The sequence below is a fragment of the Palaemon carinicauda genome, chromosome 5, assembly GCF_036898095.1.
Source record: "Palaemon carinicauda isolate YSFRI2023 chromosome 5, ASM3689809v2, whole genome shotgun sequence".
NCBI classification, from domain to species: Eukaryota; Metazoa; Arthropoda; class Malacostraca; order Decapoda; family Palaemonidae; genus Palaemon; species Palaemon carinicauda.
Window position 1 is genome coordinate 89,203,309 of NC_090729.1, and position 8,265 is coordinate 89,211,573.

Sequence of the window (8,265 nt, forward strand, 5' to 3'; positions counted from 1 at the left end):
CCAGAAGCAATGAGATGCTTCCGGTGGGAGGAAGACTCCGCCTCTTCCAGGATCGTTAGACCTTCGATCCCTGGGCTCACAGCATCATCAGGATAGAGGAGCATCCACCATTGCCATGGTGAACAACTTCCCCAAGAGATAGCCCTTCTTTATCTTGCCAGTTTCTTCAGATGAACACTTGATTAAAACTGAGGCTTTTCCATCTTTCAGTTCAAGGATGCCAGGGATTACTGTAACTTTCCTTGACAGACCGGGGGTTATAAAGTCGCCATCATAATACATTTCCGGCCAACAGTTGGTCGGACAGGCAGGGCACCTAAGAGGTGTCAAATCCCTTAGGAAAGTTTACAGTAACCGGGACAAGTACTGGCTCAATACTGGCAATCCTCATTGAATCGGCTGTGTGGACCTCAAGTGCGTAAAGCACTTGCTGACAACAGGCTCCACGTATTGGGACATAATACTCCCAAAGAGGCTCTTGGGGAGTACTGCTAACGCTCAGCCGATTTTGGGTTCCGTCAACTATCACCCCACTTGCTCTCAGGAACTGGTAACCAAGCACTATGTGCTCAGCCATAGTCCCTGAAGGCATTACATGGAACACATTCGGGGCGAATGTCATTCCATGCAGTATAGGGGTCAACAGTACAGTACCTAAGGTCTTAGGTCCTGTTTGCCCTAAACCCTTCAGACCAATGGTGTTGGGTACCATCTGCAGCTGGTAACCCTGTACCACTCTCAATGACAGGAGGTTGACCTCAGCTCCGGAGTCAATGAGAGCATCCAACGCTCCCGATGGAAACTCACACATGGTCACTGGGACAACCATGAGTGGTACAGGAGCCAACTGCGCCAGGTTAACCCGACGAAGGGTTTGCAATACAGCCTCAGTTCTTGCTTCCTCCCTGGAGGAGTCAGTTAGAGAAGCTCTGGATCGAGTCGAGGACAGGTTATCACTGGGCAATCCTGAAAGAGCCATTGGAGGTGCGATGACCTTTTCAGGTTGAGGGGTAACCTTGAAAATTGAGATTTCCGAGGCTGCCACCGGAATACTAGGAGCACATACCCTAGCACTCACACCCTCCTTCGATGTAGCCCCATCTTCTACATCTCGAAGGCCTGCTGTTTAAAGCCCTATGATACTCCTCAGTTCTTGACTTCCTGGGCTTTGCTCTCTTGCTCTTCTTCTTCCCCACAGTCAGAGAAGGAGCACTGGACTCGTTCCCACTTCAGGTCTCCCGGCTACTGGTCGATCCAGAATAGGACGACGGGGTCGGAGTAGCACTCACCAGTACTACTCTCCACCTTGAAGGAGTCTGGACAGAGATAGTCTCCCTCCCAGGGCTGCGGGCATTAGCTGTGTTCTGGACAGGTGATCTGCTTATAACCGGCACCTGTCGTCCACACTGTGCCACAAGATGGTTTGACGAGCCCCAACGTAGGCAGAGGTTGAGGCGTCTGCGACACTCGTCCATAAAGTGCCCTGATTTTCGGCACCTTGCACAGTACTTCCTCAGGAATGGAGGAGACCTATCAGGGATGCGCGATGGTGGCAGACGTACTTCCACAGGTGCAGGTTTGGGGACAGGTCGAGGAGGAGTGCATGAATACACTCTGTCAGGTCCAGGTGAACGGCTGGGAGCAGCCATGGCAACCCTGTCAGCATACGAGCCGTGCCATGACTGTCCCACACGACTGATGGCCAAATCCTCTGCCTTCTGGCTTCGCTGACGGGGTGCCTCGTCGAGAACACTCAACAGGTGTAGAACATCTTGCCAAGTGGCCTGACGGCCAGCGGAGACATTAATGATGGCCAGAGACTGTTCCAGCCAAATCGCAGCTCTGCTCGTAACAGTTCTTAGGAGCTTCCACCTAAGCTCCCTCAGGTCCAAACTACAGCGAGGATAGGCCGACTTGTACAGGGAGGCTAACCGGACGGCATAGATTTTCAGCAGTTCGCCCTCGCCACAGGTGGCACTACTGAACCGGGCCTTCTTACCCGCATCACGCCTCTCTCGGGCTTCTCGGCACCAGTTGAGGAGGCGTTCTTCATGACTGGGTATGAGATCTCGGGACCCCCCATGGCCGAGAACACCTCATGGATTTCTCCCTTCAGAAATTTTCCAAGGTTAACAGTCCACCAGCCAGAGCTTCCTGCAGTATATTTACTAGCACAGTAGGCCTCAAAATCCCTCAGGAATCGGGCAAAACTCTGGCCAGTTTCCAGATGGAAGATTCCAGGCTTGGGGTTCCTCCTGGAGTTGAGGACCTTAAGCAGATCAGACAGACTGGATTCTGTCTGGAGGGACTGGACGTAGTTGGTAGAGACAGTGTCTTCTGAGCTGACACTGAGACAGGAGCTGGGAGAGTCACCAGAAGTCTCGCTACCAGAATCTTCACTGGTTCACTGGTGGACTCCTGGGACATAGTCATTTCGAGTAAAGCTGGTCTGGCGGTGTCCCTGGCCTGGCACCTAAGCTTTGGGATGGCCCCTGTCTTGGCAAGAACTGCCTTTGCGGTAGCTGCTGGAGCCTTTTCAGGCCTACTGGCTTCGGCCGAACTGTCCGAGAACTGCTCCCCTAGTCTACTGGCTGCAGGGTCTGGTGGACTAAGTAGGTTAGTTGCCGGAACAGGCGAGGAAGCGAGCAGTCCACTCGCAGTAGGAGCCTCCCTGAAGACTGGTACAGGGAGGAGTAACGATGTGAACCCTGGAGGGGGCTGGAGACTTCCAACCAGTGGCTCTGCTCCAGTCACTGGGATTGCCAGATTGCCAGACCATTGTAATTTGGCCAAGCAGGAGACGTAGATGGAACATTGGTGGTCACAGTGGTTGTGAGCCCAGTGGCAACGTGGCACGTTGGTGACGGCTCAACGGTCTGCAGGGCCGCCACTTGACGTGTCAGGGACTGGACCTGAGTTGCCAGGTCACTGACAATCTGGAACAGACTCGCCACATTCCGGCTCAGGCTCTTCTTAGCCTTACAGCGTTTACTGGATGATAATGATGCCATACCTACTAAAGGTTGGTGTATCCTGGGTCTGGGGACCAAAAATTATGTAGTGGATTGCGGACTGTGGCCAGAGGTAGAACCCGAACTGCCTAGTATCCGAATGCCAACCACAACCTGATGTTCACTACAAAACAAATATACAACGGTGGAATACAGTACCCAAAAACCTAAGTAACAGTTCATCAGAACGGAGTACTGGGCACCACCCCTAGATTTATACTGGGCAAGGGGACCCAGCTAGAATCTTTCTTCCTTCCTAAATTCCCTTTCCTTGGGCTAGATGGATTAACATGTAAGATGACTGTTGATTCATTTCTGGGAAATTAGCAGAATTTTTACAGCTATATATTCCTTAGGTAAGATGGTTTCAAACTTGGGTAAAGAAATGTCCGAACATTAGGTGAAAGGGAAAGAATTTTTCTTAAATCTGACAGCAAGACACAGTGTGGAAGGAAAAAAAAATTATTATAAGTAATTTATTTGAAAGATGAAAAAAAAAAAAAACAGTGGCTGAGAAAGGGATATCATAGTGTAAGGAACTGAAATGAAATGCTGTACAGTGAACCCTCGTTTATCGCGGTAGACAGGTTCCAGACGCGGCCGCGATAGGTGAAAATCCGCGAAGTAGTGACATCATATTTACCTATTTATTTAACATGTATATTCGGACTTTTAAAACATTCCCTTGTACGTAGTACTGTTAACAAACCACCCTTTAATGTACAGAACACTTAATGCATGTACTACAGCACCCTAAACTAAAACAGGCACAAATATTAAAGGCGATTTTATATCATGCGTTTCCTAAACACCTAAAAAGCACGATAAAAAATGGCAACCAATGTTTTGTTTACGTTCATCTCTGATCATAATGAAGAAACAAACTCATTTAGTGTACAGTACACATACATGTATAGGTTAGTTTTTGCATCGATTATATTGATTATACAGTACTGTATGTTGATTTTTTTATTACCAATGTTTTAGTTTACGTATTTTTCTTAGGACTTCCAAATGAAATGTTTTTCTTTATGACGCCGCCTGAAACGACGGCGTGTACGCTCAGTAAACAACCACGCTCAGAACAAACAAGGCATTTAACGCGCATGATGATAATGATAAATAATGATACAGTATATAGTATTTACAGTAAAAGCATTTACAAAATATGTTACCTTACAAATATAAATTATACAGTATTGTACGTAGCAAAGCAGGAAAACAATTTACGAGAGAGAGAGAGAGAGAGAGAGAGAGAGAGAGAGAGAGAGAGAGAGAGAGAGAGAGAGAGAGAGAGAGAGAGAGAGAGAGAGTGAGAGATTGTTTTACGTACGTAAATGTAAATTTTAAACAAAAAAAAATATGATAGGCTACAACATGTAGACTTTTAAAACCTTCCCTTTAACTTAATGCATACAGTACGTACAGTACTAAACTATAAAACAGGCACAAATACAGTTTTAGAATGTACAGTAAGAATATTAAAGTAAAAAATAAAGATTGTTACTGTACTCACCACGAAAGAAGTTGAAGAAAAACTTGAATGGTGATGGCGATGAATTTGCTACACAGTAGAAATGATGATGATGAAGCTGATGATGTGTTCTACTGTGCAGCCAATGATAATATTTTACGTCTCTTCAGACGGAGGTGTCTTTTCCTGGGACACCTCTTCAACTTCTTCCTGGGAAACTTCTTCAATTTCTTCCGAAGGCGTACTAGCAGGAGGAACTGGCTCTTTTTTGCGAGGCTGGAAGAACATTGTGATCGGAAGTTGTTGCCGCTACTTCTTTTTTCGATCCAAGAGCATTTTGTAGGGAGTCATGTCTTCATCGATCTTGTTGCAGAATTGCATCGAGCGAACCATATCCTCGTCCCACTCTTGCAACATTTCTTTCAACTCCTTCGCATGGTTGCAGGCCTTGGCAAGCCGTTATAATGTTAAGCCCGTTTCTTCGACATTTCCTTGGGTCTCTTCCTGGGTATCACTCTCTTCTTCACCTGCCGATTTCGTCAGGTCTTCGAGGTCTGCGTCAGTTAGGGGCTGGGAATGGCAGTCCAACAACTCGTCGACGTCTTCAGTCGTCATGTCGCCAAACCCGTCACCTCCAATTATGGCACCCAACTGCACAGATTTCCGTATTGCAGAGTGTTGGATTTCCGACGGAGTAAATCCCTTGTCGTCGTAAACAATATCGAGCCACAACTTCTTCCAGCTCGCATTCACGGTTGCAGGTTTCATCTCTTGAAGTGCCTTCTGAATATTCTGCAGGCACGTGGCTATGGTGTACTGCCGCCAGTACGCCTTCAAGTTAAAATCTTCATCCTCGTCATCTTGGGCAGCATCCACACACGCAACGAGGTCCGCCAAGGTGTTCTTCGTGTAGAGGGCCTTGAACGCCCTGATAACCCCCTGGTCCATTGGTTGAATTAATGACGTGGTGTTGGGTGGCAGGAACTCAACCTGAATGCCCTCATGCGACAGGTCAGTTGCGTGTCCACCAGCGTTATCCATAAGGAGAAGGATCTTGAATGGCAAGCCCTTCTCTAAGAGATATTTGCTGACTTGCGGGATAAAACACTGATGGAACCAGTTGGAGGTCAGCATCTTCGTAATCCATGCTTTTTGATTATGCATCCAGTACACGGGAAGGAGATTCTTATTTTTATTTTTCAAAGCGCGAGGATTTTTCGACTTATAAATAAGCCCCGGCTTTAACAAAAATCCAGCAGCATTGCCACACATCACGAGGGTAACGCGATCCTTGAATGCTTTAAAGCCAGAGGCTTTGGCTTCCTCTTTGAACAGGAAAGTTCGCGACGGCATTCTCTTCCAAAACAAGCCAGTCTCATCCATATTAAAGACTTGTTCCGGCTTGTATCCACCTTCGGCGATAATATTCTTGAACGTCTGGTTCACGTAAGTTTCAGCAGCGGCAGTGTCAGCGGAAGCAGACTCCCCATGCAGGGAAACGCTTTTCAGGGCGAAGCGTTTCTGAAACTTCGCGAACCATCCTTTGCTTGCGGAAAAACGTTTCTGAGGCTGGGAATCAGTGGATGTCCCTGGTTGAGGATCATCTGCATCATCATCATGGTTGCCGTCGTCGTCTTTAGGTTCCTTTGCAGCAAAATTCTCATATAAGCTCAAAGCCTTTGTTTGGATGGTGTTCATATCCAACGCTATGTTCTTCTTCCGGCAGTCGGCAATTCACACAGCTAAAGCACCTTCCATGCGTACGATCGTTTTATTACGCGTTGTAACGACTCGCTTCGCTGATCTGCTAAAGGTGATTGCAGCTGTCTTTCTAATGTTCGCCTCGTCCTTCTTGATATAGCGAACAGTAGATTCGTTGATGCCAAAATGGCGGCCGGCAGCCGCGTAACTTCTACCATCTTTTAACATGTCGAGAAGCGTAACCTTCTCAGCTATCGTCATCATCCTTCGGTGGCGTTTAGGCTCACTACCAGCCTTAAGTGAAGCAGAACGCTTGGGAGCCATTACAGTAGGATTTACAGTAACAAAAAGTTCAACTTAAAAAAGTCGCACACAGCACAGATTCACACACTTAAGAACGTCTACTCAGCGATACGCGGTAACAGAGAGTGGACGATCCAGCCCCGCGAGAACTTTGATGCTGCGGGTAGGAGATGCGGGCAAAACACCAATCACTGGCTAGATAACAAAACTTGAGTTCTGATTCGTCATCTATCAGCGCTTGAACCAATCACAACCCGTCTTACAGTACTATGATGCGTTGGTTACCTACTCATAGAAGATGCCCCGCGCATACCGAACGTACGTAGATTAAGTAAATACCGTAATAATAATAAATAATGATAATAATACTGTACAGTAATAATAATAATAATAATGATAATAATAATAATAATAATTTTATTAACAACAACAATAATAATAATAATAACAATAATAATAATACAGCTTTACGTACGCTATTTTACGCCTCTCTCTCTCTCTCTCTCTCTCTCTCTCTCTCTCTCTCTCTCTCTCTCTCTCTCTCTCGTACGCTTATTCGAAATGTGATTTTTGCAACAAAGAATATTATTGGATGCAGTACAACGTACATATACATACAAAAGATTCATGGAAAAGAAGCACATCCATTACAGTACACACCATTCTAATATGGTATGACTGCATCTAATTTGCGTTTCATGTTCGATTTAATTTTACTACGTACTGTATACAGTACTGAATTATCGTATGATCACATTCTCTTTTCGTGTTTTATTTCTTTCTGTGCTGAATTATATATCATATGTAATGCAATGAACAATCAGTAAGAACAGATATTACTAATTACAGTATTAATGGAATTACAGGTAACAAAATATCGTATTTGGTTGTCTTCAGATTTTGCGGTATTTTCGAATTTTCCGGAAAATCCGCGATATGTATATATATATGGGTTATGGGAAAACCCCGCGAAGTGGTGAATCCGCGATTGTCGAACCGCGAAGTAGCGAGGGTTCACTTTCATAAAAACAAGCAAAAAAATATTTATTTGTAAAGGGAAAAAAAACTGTTAGGAATACATTAACATCATTTTGTCAATTCAAATAATCAATTAAAGGCAAAATTAGCATCCCTTTTGCATATTGTACAAGCAAGAGAAAAATACTAAGCTACATGCAAGATATATCACGTTACAAAATGGAACTTTAAAATCCTAACAAAACCATGACTGCAGAACCTGAGGATTTGAAAGACTTAGAAATATTAGGATGCTCAACATAGTCAGCCTCTAAAATAAAAGAAACATTTCTTCAGATCTAAGCTTAAAGGAGAACCACGCAAAACTATGGTTTTATAACATCTGTAATGACCAGTAATAAACTTGAACACTTACTATCTAATGAACCATCTATAAAGAACATACAACTGTGAAAAATACTGTACCACAATAATTTTCCCTAAATCAATACTATCCTCATCAATCTCCCGTCCACTATCAAGCTGCAAAGTCACTTAAACAGTCCTAAATTCTCTCATTCTTGGAAGGGGTTTTGGATAAGTCTGGAACAATTCAGACTGATCTCGAACACAGTCACTCTCCTCCTAACATGTGAATTCACTTCTTGGGCATGCGACCAGATATGCCATTTCAATAGCTCCTGTGAACTATTAATGTTTATGGCACCCGTCAAAATTTTTTTCTAAATTAACAAATTTGGGAATAATTTGTATTTTTCCTAACATACAAACCTGGAGCTATTTATAATAGGGTATACT